Raw genomic sequence first — 19987 nt, forward strand, 5'->3', positions numbered from 1 at the left:
TGCATAGTGGTAATTTACGGCATGTTAAGGGCAGGGAACAGCTTGTAGTTTAGTTTGGCTGGAATTTGGAGTACATAAGGAAATATAAAATGAGGCTGAAAACGTAAGTATATACTGCCACAAATCTCCTGATAGCATCAAACATCAGGAAAGGGATACAGAAGTGCATTTGACATTGCCAATTTTTTTAAAATAAGGGACTCATTGTACTGCCTTTGATTATGCCTTCTTATACAGGGAATGTTATCAGTCTCAAAATTCTGATTGTAAAAGATAATTCTCTAAGTGTCCAAGATTCTTGGGTTGGTAATCTAAATGTCAAAGTCTGTTGTTAGAAATTCATTATAGTTCTTCCTGAAAAATAAAAATCATGGTATGTAATTTTTCCTTAATTAAATCCTTTCTGTCTTCATTAGATGCTTGCAGGCCTATAAGAACTTCTTATTTTGCTAGGCCTATTTTGTATCCCATTTTTACTTTAGAAAAAATAATTGGATCTTAACTAGATGGCTGTGAGGGTGATCAGGATGGTACTTTTTGCCTTTTTTTGTTTAGGAGTGCTTCTCAGCACTAAAGCAGTCAAGCACCTTTGATGAGTCTTGCCTTTCAAATGTAATGGCAAGCAAAGTGGATTTTTTGTTGTTTATTGTTTGAGTACTTCTCAGCACTGAAGTAATCAAGTGTCTTTGATGAGTCTTGCCTTTGTTTCTTTGACTAAATCAAGAGTCTTTGATGACCTGCTTAAGAAACAAGAAAGCCTAGTTCACATGGGTTTGAGTTGCATGGTTGTGATGTACTCTGACCCTGAAGAAGTGTACATATACTCAGAGGTTAGTGTTTTGCCTTGGAGGTCACACTCATTGAAAGAGTGTTGGTGTGGAGACTCTGGGTAGCCCCAAGGAGCCCCTCCCCTTTGAAAATCCCAGATGTTGGTGCTTCTCTGTATGTATTGCCATGGATAGACTCATTTGCTGTTGTTATCATTTCTGCTTGTAATTTCAGTTTGTGTTTTCTCTGAAGTTCAGGGGGCTGGCTTTTCCCCCTGAACTAAGTGAATGATATATGTATGTTTAATTAAAGTAAGATTGTTGATTGTTAACCCCTTAAAGTTGCTTTCCTTAGAAAAGCAGATCAAAGAACCTGTGCCAGCAGCCCTCCTGTGTGCTGGTGTTATTCGTCTTACATAGCCACAACAGCTATAAGCAACATTGTTGTTACAATGGCACAGTGGATAGAGCAGTGGACCTGGAGTCAAGAAGATCTGAGTTCAAATCTGGTCTCAGACCCTTTTTACATGTATGACTCTGGATAAGTCATTTAACTCAGTATGTCTCAGTTTCTTTATCTGTATTATGGGGATAAAAATAGCACTCACCTCCCAGGATTTTTGTGAGCATCGAAAGAGATAACATCTGTAAAGTACTTTGTAAACCTTAAAGGACTAAATAAATATTTGTTATTATTAAAAAAGAAATACTAATTGTTTTAGCTGCTTTTTATTTACTGATTAACTTTACCTTTTATTTAATGTCTTGGAAAGAATGAGGAGGAATATAAAATACTTCACTTCAGTCGTTGAGCATAAAAAATTCTCAAGGAAATAAATTAAAATCTGAGCACAATGTTTAAATCCAAACTGAAAGAGCTATACGTTAATTTATTTTTATAAGATGGAAAGATAGGTCCTAGATTGAAATCAATAAAGTATTAGTTGGATAATATTGGCACATTAAAGGAGCATATTTTAAATTCATAACAGATAGATTATAAGCCAATGAACTCTTTCTAGCTCTGTGATCCTGGGAAAGTTAATTCAGTTAAATTCTTAGCAAACATTTATGCATTGCCTACTGGCATTAGTCACTACAGAAGGAGGAGGAGGAGGAGGAGGAGGAGATTGAAGAGGAGGACAATGAGGAGAAAGAGGAGGAGGAGGAGAAGAAAAAGGAGAAGAAGGAGGAGAAGGAGGAGGAGGAGGAGAAGAAGGAAGGAGGAGGAGGAGGAGGAGAAGTGCCTTCCCTCCAGGTACTTATAATTCACTTCCTTGATTGCAAAACAGGAATTAAAATACTGAATTCTTGGGAAAACTGTGAATCAATTGTTGCCAGCATCTTTGCAAAAGTGATACTTTATAAAGTCTTGGTATATAAAAACATATATACCACTTAGACATAGTCTTCCTGTAACCTAAGACTGGATTCCAAAGGAAGTGGTAAGAGAGTTCAAAGAACCAGATGATGAAGACATTGGCTGTTTACCTATTTATAAATAGATTTTATTCACAAGAGAGAACATCGCAATAAACAGGGTAGATTTCTCTCTGGAAAAAAGAGCTACTCAGAATGAGCTAGCCATTGTACAGGCAGAACTGGCCCCCTTTAGTAAAGCATCTAGTGGTCAGGCTATTTGAATATAAAGAAATCAGAATAACTGAGCCAGTCCAAACTGAAAGCACTCTTAAGTGGTACATACACACAGTCCTAGCTTTGAAGGAATAATTCATAGTTGGGTCTAGGGCTACTGATGATTTAGTGTTTTTGATAACAATCCTGAAGTTGGAGAGCCACTATTTCATCCACCAGAGAACCTGGAATGATAGCATGATGTGGCGGAAAGAGTACTGGATTCAGTTAAAGGATCATTGTTTGAGTCCTGACTCTGTTACTCATTACCTGTGTCATATTAGGCAAGTCACATAGCCTCTCTGTGTCCCAGTTTCCTCATCTATAAGATGAAGAGATTGGAATGAGTAATCTCTAAAGTTTCTTCCTGCCCTGAATCCTATGACCATTATAGTAGTTCCATTTTTAATTGAATTTGGTTAGTAAAATAATGGGAGCTATTGTTTCTCTTCCTGCCTATTTCTTTCCTTCTTCCTTGAGCCTCCTTCTGTCCTAGATTTCCTTTATATTTATACATATGCATCAACATGTGTGTGCCTATAATACATATATACTTATAGATGCATATGTACATGTATGTATATTTGAACTTCAAGTGTCAATGCTATCCACTTACCTGATCCTATTTACCAAAAGATCCAGGCACTGGGAATCCACCCCCCCACCACCACCATAAACACTGGTAATTATTTATATACTCTGTCCAACATTAGAAGGAAGTATGGGACAGTTGCCAAGCTCTTCATAGTTCTCAAAGGGTAGGAAACCTTTGATTCTCCAGTTTCACTTCTCTCAGACAGTGGTGCTGTAATCCTTAGTTTCGGGAATATAGCTAGTGGGGAGTTACCCAAACAAAATAGCTCTGAACCTCCATCTTGCTGGGAAACTTCCTCCTTCAGTCTGCTATATTTCATAGAGCTCTAGTCACACATCCAAGCCAAAATGGCACTTTGCCCTCCTCTTCCTAAAATGATCATACACACACGCATGCACACACATACACACACACACACACACACACACACACACGCAGATATACTTTATGAGATACATTTTTTTTTGCCATAGAATCAATAAAAGTAATAAAATAAATAAATGAAGGAATATAGTAACATAGTAAAAGATCTACTACAAATCTACAATGAACCCATAGCTTTTCTCAGACTTAGGGAAGCTTTCAGTATCTTATAGCCACAATTCCAAACCCAGGAGTTTTGTGAAAGTTCATAGGGTGGACTGAAATTAACATACTATACAATTATACTGTTTATAGCCATAGCATGATAGGCTACATATTTCAATTTAATTAAGAGAGAAAGTCCCCATAAAGGAAAAAATAACACACATCTAGCCAATACAGCAAAGAGCTTTGAGGGTTTTGGTTGGGGTTTTTTTTGCATGTTTTGAATTGAGCCACAGAAACCGCTTTAGTTAAGTAGGATTTTTAAAGCAGAATTTTGTTCCCAAATAAAACTATTCTTCTATGTATTTTTTCTTTGTGTTTTTAAGTTCTTACATAGGCCTAAGTTAAGGTTTGGAATTTTCAGTCAGATGAATAATAAACCAAAACACAAGAATTTCTTTATATTTTAGCAGATGTTGTTCTTCCTCCCCCCTCCCTTTTGGAACATGCCATTTCTGCTTGCCCACCCACCCACTCACCCAATCACCATTCCTGGTTGCCAAGTTGATATTTGCTATAGAGTGATATTCTCTACCTGCTTCTGGCTATGTATGATTGAGTTGAGTCCCATTTGTTGCTGAGCCAAAACTCCATGGATGTACCAAATGGATTACCCACCCCTCAGTGCTTCTCTTCTTTGCTAGCTTTGAAATATGAGGATTATTTGTAGCTGTGTCTGGGACAGTAAGATGAGTGAAGGGTAAAAGTCTTTTCTCCCCTCTGGTCTCATAGAGATTTGAGCATGTATCTTACCAGAGCAAGTTTGTGGCTAGGATAGAGTCACCTCTTTTTTTCTTCTATTTCCTTCCTCAAGTAGGTGACTGAGCAGCCACCTTGATATGGATGAATCCAGGTGACCTGGTGAGTTTCAAAAGGTTATGAGGTCTTAGAAGACCAATGAGGCAGCAGATGCCATTCCCATCAGAGCACTCATTTGTACTTATTGTGACAAGAATGATCTGGTGCCAAGGAAAGAAGCAGCATCAGGGAGAGGTGCCACTGGACTAGAAGATCACGCTTAGATCACACTTAATTTTTGATCAGACTCTGCTCAGTAGAGGTGAAATGCAAAATGGCTAATTAGTAACATTGCAAAAAAACTGTTTATGTCTGAATGAGGCTTGAATAGAAGCCTATCGACTGATTATACTAGTAGTCCTAAGTAACTGAATTTTGTTCTAATCATTCTGAAATAAGTGCTAATTCCTTTATGCTTAGTATACCTATTATGAGTAGGAATAAACATGATATATATCCAATTCATGTTTGTACATTGGGAGCCTTTAAAAAAACCCCTACTGATTCCCCTTTTTGGGAAACTCTACACTAGACTATCTAGGCTAAAGCCAAAAATAGGATTATCCTAGAAGTGGGGGTGATAAGCCAATCAATGTAAGACCTGTAAGTAAATAAGTAAGTCTACTACCCCTATTGAGAAGTCAAACTTCTTTAGTGATGAATCTGTTACAAAATTATAGGATCATAGATCTAGAACTAAAAAGAACTTCAGAATACATCTGATACATCTAATCATATAGAGAATACAGAATACATCTAATCCAATCTCCTCATTTTACCAATGAGGAAACCAAAGCTCAGAAATGTTAAATGACTTTTCTGGGGCCACACAGATAATAAATGTCATAAAAGGGATTTGAACCCAGTTCCTCTGACTCCAGAACCTATGTTCTTTCTATGAGCCCTAAAGATTTCCCCTGTAACTAATTTATTAAGCTATTACTATATCCATAGTACTGTGCTAGTTTGAGGATTATAAGGACAAAATGAAAAATAGTTTGTGACTTTATGGAGCTTGTATTTTACTCAGGGAATACAACATGTCAACAGAAAAGTAAATATTTTTGGTGTTGTTCAGGTGTGTCCTACCCTTCATGACCCTATTTGGGGTTTTCTGGGCAAAGATACTGAAATGATTTATCATTTCCTTCTCCAGCTCATTTAACAGATGAATCACAAGGCAAACGGGGGTATGTGACTTGCCCAGGGTCACATACCTATAACAATAATGCCGCTTGCAGCTGCTGTAGAGGGGTAAGATCAACCACAAGAGCACACAGGAAGGCTGCTAGCACAGGTTCTTTGATCTGCTTTTCTAAGGAAAGCAACTTTAAGGGGTTAACAATCTTACCTTAATTAAACATACATATATCATTCACTTAGTTCAGGGGGAAAAGTCAGCACCCTGAACTTCAGAGAAAATACATACAGAAGTTACAAGCAGAAATTATACAAACAGAGCAAAATAACACAAATCAACAGACAGGCTTCTAACTGTCTAATCAAGACATTACATACATAGTTACCAGAGAAAGAAGCACCAAATCTGGGTTTTTCAAAGCTAGGGGAGCTCTTTAACAGCTACCCAGAGTCTTGTCTCGCCAAATCACATCAATACTCTTCACATGAGTAAGCCCCCAAAGGAAAATTCTAACCTCAGAGCATATATACCCTGTTTAGGGCCCTGAAGCTTAGCACCTACTTAGCAAAAGGGTGTAGGCCTGAGGCTTAGCATCTACTTAGCAAAAGGGTGTGGGAAAGATCTCTAATCAGGACTAGCACCACATCACATATTGTTTCCAATCAATGACTCTTGATTCAAAGAAAGGCAAGACTCAAAGGCACTTGATTGTCTTAGTGCTGAGAAGCACTCCAAAACAAAAGACAATAAAAGTCCCAATATGCTTTCCACTATAATACCTAAAAAGTGTCTGAGGTTAGATTTGAACTCAGGAAGATGAGTCTTCCTGACTCCAGGTCTGGCACTCTATCCACTGTGCCACCTAGCTGCCCTAAGCAAGTATATACATAATAATTGAAGTCAGAGGAGAGCACTACCAACTTAGTGGATCAGAAAAGGCTTTTTGAACCATGACATAAAATATAGAGGTGCTTGACTCTTTGTTAGGTACACCATGAGGGGCCCCAGATATGCTCACTTCACTCTTACCTCCACAAATTCTTTAGACTTCACCTCCAGGTCAGAAGTCTTGCTTCTCACCCCCTCCCATTTCAGCTCCCCTTTATATGTTGTCATTTCCTTATTAGAATGTTGGTGCCTTGAGGGTGAGAGCTGTCTTGTTTGCTTGTCTGTGTATCTATCCATCTATCTATTAAAAATGTATTTGTCTGGTGTCTTGCAAATAGAATCAAAAAGACTTTAAAATGAAAAAGATGGTGAAGGGAGCAAACTGCCTTTGTATAGCAACCAATCTAGATATCATAGACAATAGCTAAAATGAAGAAGAAATATCTACTGATGTAGGCAGAAATTCCCAGGAGACAAAATAAAAGAAAGGAGCTAGTAGTAAAACTCCTGTCCTCAGATATCTACATCCAAATGTCAAAATTAGGTGGCAAGTCAAATAAACTAGTTTCTCATAGTTATCATAGAGACTTGGTAGATTGAAAGCATGACAAGAATATGAGCGTGGAGGATTTAGCTTATTCAAAAGAAACATGATAAGTAAAAGGGTAGAGAGAATAGCACTGTACATTTGGAAGCTATATTCATGCAAAGAAATTCAGGAACCAAAATGGGAAAGAATTTGGGAGATCAATGAGGAAGGGAGAGATGGAAGTGTGATGGCTCTGACAGACCACTTGGACAAAAGATCACAACAGGACCTTTGATTATCTAGACATCTCCTGAGCTTTCTCTTTCTGCTAAAAACAGAGCAACTGATGCCTTCGTGATTTTGCTTAAGCGTCCTCCATCCTTCAAAAGGTGGAGGAACTCACAAGGCAAAATTCTATTCTGGATTGCATTCTCCCGCATAGGAAGGAATTGACTGCTGACTAGTATGGAAATGAAAAGACCTTTCAGTCTGTTGTGATATGGTTTTTGGTTTTGGTTGAAGCATTTACAGAAAATCTAGCTTCCCATAGCGCAGCTAGGTGGCACAATGGATAGAGCACCAGACCTGGAGTCAGGAAGATCCATCTTCCTGAGTTCAAGTCTGGCCTTAGACACTTACTAGCTGTGTGACCCTGGGAAAGTCACTTAACCTTGTTTGCCTCAGTTACCTCACCTATAAAATGAGTTTGAGAAGGAAATGGAAAGCCACTCCAGTATGTTTGTCAAGAAAATCCCAAATGGGGTCACAAAGAGTCAGATAAGTGAAATGAAATGAACGACAACAATAAAAAACTTCACATAGATACGTAGCTAGAAAAGGGAGCAATGTTTTAATAGGCAAATAATATGTTAATATTATTATAAAAAGCAGCATTGACCTCATGGATCCCCTGAAAGGGTCTCAAGGATCACCAGGAGTACATGGACAACACTTTGAGAACCATTGGGTTAACATCGATCCTAAATGTTGGGAAAGTAGATTTAAAATGGCACAGATGAAAGATTTTAATCAGATGGACTAAAATTCTACAGGAGAAATCAGCCCAGGAGGAATGAGAACTCTCAAGAATAAAATTTTTTTCTTTTATTTTTTAGCCTTTATTTTATTTATTTATTTTTAGTTTGCAACATTCAGTTCCATAAGATTTTGAGTTCCAAATTTTCTCCCCATCTCTCTCCTCCCCCCACTCCAAGATGGTGTGTAATTTGATATAGGCTCTACATATACATTCATATTGAACCTATTTTCACATTGGTCATGCTGTAAAGAAGAATTCAAACCAATGGGAGAAACCATGAGAAAGAAGAAACAAACAAAAAAATGAGAGAGCAAATAATATGCTTCAATCTGCATTCAGACTCCATAGTTCTTTTTCTGGATGTGGACAGCATTTTTCATCATGAGTCCTTTGGGGTTGCCTTGGATCCTTGCCTTGCTAAGAAGAGATAAGCCCATTAAAGTTAGTCATCGAACATTGTGGCTGTTACTGTGTACAATGTTTTCCTGGTTCTGCTCACTTCACTCAGGATCAGTTCATTCAAGTCTTTCCAGGTTTTTCTGAAGTCTGCTCATCATTTTTATAACATAACAGTAAAGAATAAAATTCTTAAGACACAAAGAGAAGCAATTCTGATGATGAGGAAAAGCAAGAGTTACTGGAAGAGAATTATGTGGATGCAGAGAGTATTCACCAACCACATTAGATTTTTTGAAGTTATATACTGAAGATGGAAGCAAGATCAGGTAATAGAAGTCAAATATAAAAGTATGGCATTGTGTGGAGAATAATGTCAGGAAGGCTAAAATTCATAATGAGTTAAGGCTAGTAAAGGCAACTAAGGATCACAAAACCATTTGTGGGGTTTTTAAAGTTATCTTGGGGAAAAGATATGCAAAATCCAAAAAATATCCAAAAAGGGATAGGCTAGATAGGAAAATGTTCACTTGCAACTGAAAGAAGGCAGATTCAGAGCTGCTTAGACCTCTACTTGGCTGTGTACTGTTTTTATCGGTGACTTAGATAAAGGCTTACATAGTAATCTTAGCCATTTTGCAAATGACACAAAGTTCAGAAGGATAATCAACACAGTGGATGAAAGAGCCAAGATCCAAAATCAACCTGACAGTCTAGAGCATTGAGCTGAATTTAACATGATATTGAATGGGAAAAAATGCACAGTCTTGCACATGGGTAGAAAAAAAATCAACAAATATAAACTGGTGGAGACACGGATAGATAGCAATTATTCTGAAAAGGATCTAGGGGTTTTAGTAGACCTGAAGATAAGAAGACTCATCTTCATGAGTTCAAATCTGGCCTCAGACACTTAATAGCTGTGTGACCCTGGGCAAGTCACTTAATCTTGCCTAACTCAGGTCCTCCTCTGCAAAATGAACTGGAGAAGAAAATGGAAAACCACTCCAGTATCTTTGCAAAGAAAATCCCCAAAATGGGGTCACAAAGAGTCAGACACAACTGACTCAACAACAACAAGCTCAGTATGAGTGATCAATGTGATGTGGCAGCCAAAAACTCAGTTCTTAGGCTGCATTAGGAGGAGCATCTGGAGTATTATCTTTAGTTCAGAGAACTATCATTTAAGGACTTTGATAAGCTAAAGAATGTCCAGAGGTAGGTGACCAGATGGTGAAGAGGTTTGAGTCTATTTCATAGAAGCACCATATGAAGGAACTAGGCATATTTAACTTGAAGAAGATTCAGGGAGAACATGGCAGCTGTCTTCAAGTATTTGAAGGGCTAACATAAAGGAGGGATTACACTTGTCCTGTTCAGTCCATGATGGTAGAATTGGGAGAAATGGGTGGAAATTGCAAGGAGGTCAGTTCAGGTTTGATATCAAGAAAAACTGCCTAACAAATATAGCTATTTAAAAACGGAATGAATGGTTTCCTTCAAGAGGTAATGAGCTCTCCGTTTTTGAAGGTCTTCAGGCAGAGGCTGGACAGCCAATTGTTGGGTTTGTTATAGTAGGGATTACTTCAAGTAAAGGCTGGACTAGATGGCTGTAGATATATCTTCCAACTCTCAGATTCTGTGATTTTTCTTTTCCTTCTGCTTTCTCTGCCAAAGAGAATGACTTTTGGACTGGAAAAGATGGAATAAAAATACTCAATAGGCATTTGATACCCATTATAAGTAAGAAAACAGTAAGGGAGCACCTAGTTGCCCTTGAATAATTTAAGTAGCCTGGCTTGGTCTGTCAGTCATCTAATAAGATGAAATTTAAATGTAGATAAATATGAAATCTTATATCTGGGATTAAAAAAATCCAACAACTTTACAAGGTGTGAAAAGCATGACTAGGTGGCAGTTTGTCAGAAAAAGTTTGAGTTGGTGGTAGTATGGATTGTGATGATCAGTAAGCGTAATATGAGTTAATGGTATGATGTGTTAGCCAAAAAAGCTAATGCAATATTGGGTTGCAATGAGAGAGGCATCACTTCTAGGAATAAGGTGGTGATAGACTCGTTGTACCCTGTTCATACCATATCTTGAGTATCGTGTTTAGTTCTTGGCAATACAGTTTAGGAAGGACATTGTTAAGCTGAAGATGGTGGGTCACCAAAATGGTAAAGGGCCTTGAATTTGTATCATACAAGGATCCATTCATTTAATTAAATCCAACAAGCTTCCATTAAATGCCTACTTTCATTAGGTACTAAAAAAATTAGATTCCAGAGTTCTTTCTCTGGATGTAGCTAGCTTTTTCCATCATGAGTCCTTTGGAGCTGTCTTTGAGTCTTGTATTACTGAGGAGAGGCAAGTCTATCAAAGTTAGTCATCACAGAATCAATACATCTGTGGTTATGTATAATGTTCTCCTGGTTCTGCTCCTCTTACTCATCATCAGATCATGTAGGTCTTTCCAGGTTATTATGAAATCCGTATCTTCCCCATTACTTATAGCACAATAGTATTCCATTACATTCATATACCACAACCTGTTTAGTCATTCCCCAATTGATGGGCATCCCCTTGTTTTCCAATTCTTTGCCACGACAAAAAGAGCGGCTATAAATATTTTTGTACATACAGGTCCCTTTCCCTTTCCCACTTGTGTGATCTCTTTGGTATATAGCCCTAGAAGTGGTATTGCTGGGTCAAAGGGTATGCACATTTTTATAGACCTTTGGGCATAGTTCCAAATGGCTGGATCTGTTCACAACTCAATCAACAATGTATTAATGTTCCAATTTTCCCACATCCTCTCCAGCATTTATCATTTTCCTGTTTTTCATGTTAGCCAATCTGACAGGAGAGATGTGGTACCTAAGAGTTGTTTTGATTTGCATTTCTCTAATCAATAGTGATTTAGAGAATTTTTTCATATGCCTATTGGGTGGGATGGTGAAGCCCTCTCATGGAATTTGGATCTCGGCCTTTCTGTAAGTTGAGTGGGATGAATGGGGGTGGGGATTTTTCAGCATGGCTCAGGGATTCTGATTGTCAGCTAGGCCTAAGTTTCAAATCACCTGACCCATAGGAATCCAAAACTTAGAGCAGCCTGAACCCCACCAGCACCACCTCCCCCCCCTTCCCCCCCCCCCGCCCCCAGCACAAACCTTGCCAAATGAGGATAAAAGTATTTTTAAGAGTTTGGCATTGGCTAAACTGTATCTGGGGTAGTAGATTTACATTTAGATTATAAGCCTGAACTCCACCAATGAGAGTAAAAGGTCAGTGGTGGGGTGGGGGTTGTTTGCATTAAGGTATAAAGCTAAGTTCTGCCCTCTGGGCACCACCTCTCCCTACCTATCTTCGGTTAGGAGACCGACCTTTCCCATGGGATCTTAATAAATCAATTTCTACTTTCTACTTGAGAAGCCTCTGAGTTTAATTTTGGGTGAAGTTGATGTCCCACACAGTTTGGAGGTTTCACTGAGATTTATTTCTGGCTTAAAAGGAGACCATCCCACCTCGACCCTTGGGTGGGTACCCACTGGAGAGTTCTCTGGGGGTCCTTGGGCTCCAGTGAGGGGACTCAGTCTGGCTGGATTAAAGATCTTGAAGAGAGGAACTCAGAGAAAGTAGAAACAGAAATAGGGCAATGAGAACCCCCAAGAGTGCTAGTAAAGCCAGTCAGTGGTGAAGGTGAAAAGTGCACTCGGTGTTGACCTGAATGAGAGAATGTGGAATTGGATCAGTCATGTGAGTTCTTTGTGTGCAGCATGGATGTGAGTAAACCCTGTGTGTTCCTGGCTACTCTAGCCCAAATGGGAGTCGGCAGAGAAGGGCCAGAACTAGGTGAGCACCACTCGGGTGACTGTGAGGGGAGGGTGATATCTCCTGGTGATCTCTGCCCAAAAGAGGGACGGCAGAGATAGGCAACTTGCCTCTGGCCCGAATAGGAGCTGGCAGAGATGGGGCAGTCATGATATTACTGAGTCTATGACTTGGGAGGAGAAAGCGACAACTCTTCATTTGATTTGTAGTCCATGTGCTCTTAGCTGCCATGTGTTCTTGGCTACTCCTCCCCCACCCTCCACTTTGGAGGACTGTGGGTGGGTCAAGCTGGGGCTGGGGCAGAGGGAGGCTTGTAGCCCGATTGGAGAATGGGGCTGATTGGTTGGTGATTGTTATACTTTGCCTGTATGAGGTATAATTGAATTTTGATTCCACAGAGATTGTATAGAATTATGATTTGAAGCCATATACTGGTGGCTGGGGATAGGAAAAAAAATTTTTTTTCCTAAGTGGTTGAGGAAGCTGGACTCCTGAAAATCAGCATATCTAAAGGATTAAATTCTTTGTTCTAAGAAAGGCCTCTGGTATGTGCTCTTAAGAACCACTTCCTCCTCAACATTTCATTTTGGCTTAGCTGATATTTAAGGTATTAATGTATTAATATATAAATACCAGAAGTAATAGGATCAATAATTTCTGTGATAATCTTAAAATGTAATTGAAGTCATCTTATTTCTAAATAGTATTTTTAGAGTTCTTTTAGGCTGTAAAATCTGAGAAACCCTTGTGAGTTCTAAATTTTGTTTTATATATATATATACATATACATACATATATATATATATATATATATATATATATATATATATATATGAATGAATTTGTCTTTTAAAAAGGGTGTGATAAAAATTTGATATTTTAAAACTATTGTGTTTGGTTATGAACAAGTAATATTACTTTTAATCGCCATGTGTTGGTAATAAGATGAATGATTCTCTGTGTAAGGCAAATTCAGAATACATCCAACTAAAGTAAAGCCACCAGAGTGGTAATTGGTTTTGGGTTTTAAAGTTTAAATAGATGATAATTGTTTATGGTATTGTTGTATTTCTAAAATTTTACTTTATTGCATAATTTGGTAAACAACTGTATCATCTGTGTTGTCAGAAAAGCAATTTCTCTTATAATCTAAGTGTTGTTAGGTTGAGAATTGTACTGTAAAAAAAATGAAAAATGATGAATGGGTTAGGAAACTTTTAAGTCATTCTGTTTGACCATGTATTATAATATTTTGAAGTTTTATAATTTAAGAAATCATAAAATTTTGAAGTTTTGTCTTTATTTAAAGGAAATTTTCAGTTAAAATTGTTCTGCTATCATTTATGAAATTTGTGAGATTGCTAACTAAGCTATTGGGGTTTTTGCTTAAATTAAGTATTTATAAAAGTATGTTTAGTTTTCTTTTCAATTATGCGGAAGAGGTTTCATGATCAAATTTAATAATTGTTTACTACTTAGGAATTAACAGGATAAATTGTAAGCTGTTTCTGAGAAAGGGAAATATTTTTATGAAGAAATGTTTTGTAAAATCTTTTGCATGATTTTTAGGAGGCCTACTAAATTTCTATTTGGAAGCTAATCTGTTGCAGCAATTTGATATTGATGACAATTATGTCCAAACCTACTGTAAATTTTTAAATTTTATTTAAGTTTCATTCCTAGGGTTGTTGTGACTTTGGATCGACCTTGAGTAAGTGTGCTCATAGAAACAGCAAAAGATAGCAAACAGGCCTAAAGTTTTTCTATTAACCCCTTCCTGGGATCTTTGTAAATTCTCCTTATTTTGCAAATTGCCAAAGCCCTAGAAACCATTTGTGTGGGCAAGGTCATCAGCCCCAGGAAAAGAACTTATTTGATTTATGTAGGTCCTGAACAATGAACTTAGCTTGCTGAGAAGTCGCAAGTTTATGTACAATAGATAGAAAGGATTCTAACAATTGGCTTTTACACCAGGACAAGTTTAAATTTAAGAGGAAGAGATGTTGAATGGAATCCCTTATGTATGTGAGTCCTGGTAAATCTTTATTGCTTATTGCAACTCCATGAAAGTAAAAGCAACTGTATTTGGTTCTAAGCTGTGATTAGCGAGACTTGCTGTTTAAGGTGAAAGGGGCTTGGGACCATAACTAATTTTGTTTCGAATTTAAATTTAGGTATAGTTGTTTGCATTAAATCAGTATCTGAGAGAAACACCACAAGATAAGCTACTCAGATGTAATGTGATCCTGTACTGTTAATAGGTGGAGGTCTGCATTTGGGAAAAAGCCGAGGGGACAATCTAGCCTCAATCTAGGATGGGATCCTCCTGACTCAGTTTCCCCATTGTGTTCCTTTGGAAAGGAATGTTTTCCCACCTGACTATTCCTGAATCTGGCTATGAGGACAAACAAATACTGCATAATTGGAGAACTGACTATATTTGAGTTTAAACAAAGCCAAGGATGTTTTATCCTGTCATATTTGGTATGTCACATGTCCCTGTTTTTTTCCTTCTATAGTAAATCTCTGTGATCAGAGGAAGTAGTCAGTAAAGGATATGAGCTCTTTTGTGTTATTTTACTGGGAAATATAATAATATTTTTATCTAGAACTAGAACATGCGCAGAAATTTACACAAACTGCTTGACTCACCTTAAGATGTTCTCTTTCTTTGAAAGAATTCTAAGAGCAGTAGTATTTTTTTTTCCTGTAATCAGTCTCTTACTGTTACCACTGTGAGAGTCTATTACAACACCTTTTGACTAAGAAACTTTGTGATATTTAGGGATTCTGTGATAGCTAGGAATTTAGTTTCTTGATAATACTCTGGAATTTGTTACTTAAGGACTTTTGCACCTTATTAAGATTTTATGAATAAGGGAGGAAATGCATGCAAGCTACTTAAGGTTCACTTTAAGGATGTTCCTTAAGCAATGGGAGACTATAGTCATATCTTAAACTGATTATTGGAACTTGCTATTCAAAGACTTAATGGGACTGTTAACTGACTGTTTTTCTGAGTCTAACTGTAGGTGTGAATATTAAGGAAGGCTGACCCAAGATGCCAGCAGTCTGGGGGTAGGAGCAGGCATGAACTGCAGGTATGATTTCATGGTAGGGTTGAGAGAGCAACTTCTGCATAGGCTGGGGTGGGACTCTCTTGACTTCCTTAACTGACACTTGGCAGACTAAGCCTGGCTCAATGCAACTTGCAGTTTGACACAACTCTTGCTATCCTCAAATCAGTAGCCCAAGTCTGGTTGAATCCACCTCCACAAAGGATCTCACATATACTCCATTCTCTTCATGCAAATGGCCACCACCCAGTTTAGCCTCTGATCACTTTTTGCTTAGACTTTTTCTGATAGCCTTCCTCCTAAGCTGGTTTACAATGTTTCCTCTCTGACCCATCCTCCAAAGTTGACAAACATACCAAAATTATTTTCCTAAAGTACATGTCTCTCTCCTCCCCCAAATTATCAAGTATATGTTTGTGTGTTTATATGTTGTACCACTCCATTAAAATGTAATCTCCTTGAGGTCAAGAACTGTTTTTTGTTTTGTTTTTGTATCAGTTGTGCGTAGCACAGTGCCCTGCTTATAAGAGGTGCTTATTGTACATTTGGACAGCATTCATCTTGGGCACTTAGCAATGCCTGAGGAGTAATATAACTAATGGCAGTGAATACCTGTAGTTTGAATACTTGAGTAACCATCTATTCTTTGGATTGGTTTTTCAATTTTCATTCCAGTAGCTTGGCTTCTTATTGATATAGACTAATTTTCATTCTTTGTATTTTCTGCTAGGGAGACCTGGGTTCTAGGCCTGTCTCTGGTTAATACTAACCCTGTGTGACCCTACACAGGTCACTAATTGTAATGGTAAGCAAAGTGAAACTTTTTGTTTTGCTCTTTTTTCTTCTGGAGTTCTAATTCTTCTCAGCACTGTGGCAACCAAGTGCCTTTGATTGAATCTTGCCTTCGTTTGAATTTAGAGTCTTTGATTGAATCAAGAGTCTTTAATGACCTGCTTAAGTCACCAGAAAGCCTAAGTCATGTGAATTTGAGTCACATGGTTGTGATGCCCTCAGTGAGATGAGCCTGAAGAAGTATATATATACTTTGAGTCAGTATTTTGCTTCCGGGACTCATTCATTGGAAGACTGTCTCTGTGATCTGGCCAATGAGACTCTGGGTAACCATTAAGCAGCCCTCCCAACTTGAAAACCCAGATGTTGGTGCTTCTCTCTCTGATAACTATGTATGTATTGCTACGGACAGACAGTTAGAAGCTCTATATAGAGATGAATCCATGGGACCTGATGAGATCTTTGAGAGTGTGTAGTGTTGAGGTCTATCCACATCATCTAGTATACTGAATGTGTATGTGTACATTCTTGGGAGAGTATGTATATATATATATATATGTATACATATGCATATCTATCTATGTATGTATATCTGAGGACCAAGAACAGAGGCTGTTGGGATGGGAGACTGAAATGTAGTGAGAAGAGACCCTCAGGATTAGTGATCAGGGCCTGGATGACGACCTAACAGAGAAACTTGAGAGGGAAAGTCCAGAAAAGTAGAAGGAGAATGAAGAGGCAGTAGTGTCACAAAAATAGGAGGAAGAGCTCCATCGACAGGGTAAAATGCAAAAGACTGAAAAAGGCCATTGGATTTGGTAGTTAAGAGCTCTTTAGTTACTTCAGTTTAAGGGTTGGCTAGAAGAAAGTCATGGAGCTTAGAACTAGAAAAGATATCAGAGATTAATATTACTATATTAATAGTAATATAGTATTTATATAATACTTTCAAGTTTGCAAAGCACTTTACATATCTTATTTGATCTTCATAGCAACTGTGAAATAGCTGCTATTATTGTCCCATTTTACAGTAGAGGGAATTGAGACTCAGAAAGGTTAAGTGACTTGCCTAGCATCACATAGACAAGCTACTGAATTTGAACTCAGGTTCTCCTGATCCCCAAGTCCCGTGTCCCGAGCTCTGACTCCACTGCACCACCTAGCTGCCCATATAGTTTAAACCTCACAGATGCGGAAACCAGCTCTGAGGTTGACAGTTGTGTGTAGCAGAGCTGGAATTCAAATCTAAATCTTAACTTGTTTGACAAAACAAGCATAAATGGCAATGGAAACCTAACTTGCATCCCAGTTTGCTGCGTCAGTGCATATCCCTAGAGTTTAGTACGTGCTTAATAAATGCTTGTTGGCTGCCCTGCTTTTACAAGAGGAGCCCATTTCCTTGTTGGTCAGAAAGCCGTATCACCCAACTTGCTATTGTGCAGTGAACAGCGTCTCACTGCTGGGGATGGCAGAAATCTACCTTCCTTATTTTCCAGATTTTCATCGTCCCTCCCTCTCCCTGCCACCAACCCCCAACGCCCACCCTCCGATGCAGGCCTGGAGGTGGCTAAACGACGTGAGGAGCTCTCTGCACCCCGGCAGGAAAATACGAGGTGGCCTCTGCTTCTCTCAATGCCAAGATGCCTGGGGTGGGGAAGCGCAAGGCAGGGGGCCGCACAATGTGGAAGTGAAAGCAGCAGGACCAAAAGAAACAAGTGGGAGGGAAAAGGGAGGAAGTCTGTCCCTGCAGTCGCAGCTGGATCTCCTCCTGCGCCAGGGGACGCCCCACGCCTCCCCAGCCTGCTCGACGCCTTGCTCGTCCTATCTAACGCGAGGCAAGGGTGGAAACCCAACTGGAGGGGGGCAAATGAAAGCCTGACACAACATACCCCTAATCCAGGCCCAATTTCCTCCTTCCCTCTCCTCCTACCGTTCTGCTGCCAACTGGGGTTGGTTGAAGCTGCGCTTCCTTCTAGCCCTTCCTCTCCCCCCACCCTCACCCTCCCCCCTTCAGCTTCTAAGGCCGGAGCGAGCTGCCCTCGCTACTTCTCTTTCCTAGGGTGCGGGCTGGGGAACCCCGGCTTGCATTTCTCGGTCTGTCTCGGTCGGTCTGTCTCTGACGCTCGTCTCACCCCCGGCTGCTCCTCTAGCCACCGCCCCCACCCCATTTCCCACTCTTCCCCAGGCCCTGTCCTCCCCTCCCCCCGCTCCCTTCCTCTTCCCGCAGCCCTCCTCTCCCCTCCCCCTCTCCCTCCTCCTCCCCAACCCCCCTGCAGTGTCTCGCAGCCTCCCCAGCCAGCGCGAGGCTGGAGCCCAGCGCGCAGGCGAGCTCGCCAATTCGCTGCCCCGGGACGCGCACGCGCGGACTCGTGCGGGAGCGAGCAGGCTAAAGAGGGCGGGGGAGGCGCGCGCGCGCTCCTTCCTCCCCTCTCTCTCTCTTTCTCTCTATCTCTCTCGCTTCTCTATCGGCCCTCGCTCCTGGAAGCAGAGGCAGAGTTCTTAGCGCGGCGCTGGAGCAGCTGGGGGGAGAGGAGGACGCGGACGAGGAGGACGAGGAGGAGGAAAGGGAAGAGGAAGAGACTGAGGAGGGGGGCGGGGGTGATGACGGCGATGGGCTCCCTTCTTCCTGCTGTGCTCGCCTGAGAAAGAGCTCAAAAGAAGGACGCTGTCGGCGCCGAGGAAGAGCGAGGTGCCGACGGGGAGCGGCTGCGGCTAACGTCGCCTGCCAGCCGTGGGCCCGTAGGCGCCAGGCTCGGGAGGCGCGTCTGTCTCTCTTCCCTCCCCCTCCCCCCTCGCTCTCCCCTCCGCCCCGGCCTCCTCCGCTCGGGCGCTGGGTTCGGTCCGCCCGGGAACGGAGAATCGAGCTGGGAACAGGCCTAGGGGGAGGCGGGGTAGACGGCGCTAGGCTTATAGCCGTTGTCTCCGGAGCGGGACAGAACCTGTGCTTTCTTCCCCCCGCAACTCCGGGGATGTGACCGGGGCCAGCTGAGAGAGTCCGAGGCCGATCCTGCCACAGCTGTCCCTGTCCCAGGACCCCCACCCCTTTGCCAAGCCCCCAAGGGGGGGAGGGGTCGGTCCGCCCCTCCCCTCCCTCCGCTCCTCTCCCCTAGGTCCTTCCTGTCCTCGGGGTCGAGGACCGAGTGACAGGCGAGCACACGGAAACGGTCAGCCAGCTGGAGCCAGCGGGTGAGTAAGCGGCCTCCTTCCGGGGAACCTTACACCCCTGCTTGTCTGACCCCCGCCCCCATCCTCTTGAGCGCTCCATGACTTTATCCTGGGGCCGATTTCCCAGTCAGTGACTGAGTAGGGGAAGAGTTTTTTACCCTCTTCCTCTGATCCCCCACCTTCCTCTCTTTGTGAGAATTGTTAACTTCTGACCCAGGAGAAATATACTTGTCATATCTAGCTGAAAACCTGGGGTATTCTTTATTTCCTTTATTTGACTTATTTGTATTACATTTGGGTTCGACTTCTCACTCCCATGCTTGCTTTTTTCTATTCTTTCTTTTTTGGGGGGTGGAGTGAGGACAGTTACTGTTTTAAAATATGGAAACAGTTGAGAAACTGTCAGTTATCCTCTCCAGTGTTCAACTGTAGTAACTGTTGCTTCTTTGTTTAGGTTTCAGAAGTAGAGGGAAAGAGATGTGACCTGTTGCTTTTGGGCAGAGGAAGCCCTTCTCTCTCTTACACCAGACGGTATGTATGAACTTAGCTGTGTGTTTCCTTTGAATTGACAGCAAATGTTAAAAATGTACCCAGAAATAGTTGTGTGGGAAGGTAGTAGAAGCAACAGTTGCTTCCTCTTCAGAGGAACGTAAATTTTGTGCTTTTGCTCTTGACTTTAAATTATTTTTGGTTAGACCTTTATTATTGCCTTTGGAGCCCTTTTGAAACATTTGCTGCTGGTTTTT

General features: G+C 40.6%; 1 protein-coding gene across 1 annotated transcript in view; it reads left to right on the forward strand.

The window, feature by feature from the left end:
* Positions 1 to 18439: 18439 nt before the first annotated feature.
* Positions 18440 to 19987, forward strand: part of JAK2 (Janus kinase 2) — a 156007-nt gene continuing 154459 nt past the window's right edge. The window contains exons 1-2 of the mRNA XM_036739659.1: positions 18440 to 19262; positions 19696 to 19772. The gene's annotated coding sequence lies outside the window, so the exon portion shown is untranslated. The remainder of the gene's footprint in view (positions 19263 to 19695; positions 19773 to 19987) is intronic.

Source organism: Trichosurus vulpecula, chromosome 9, assembly GCF_011100635.1.
Source record: "Trichosurus vulpecula isolate mTriVul1 chromosome 9, mTriVul1.pri, whole genome shotgun sequence".
Lineage (NCBI taxonomy): Eukaryota > Metazoa > Chordata > Mammalia > Diprotodontia > Phalangeridae > Trichosurus > Trichosurus vulpecula.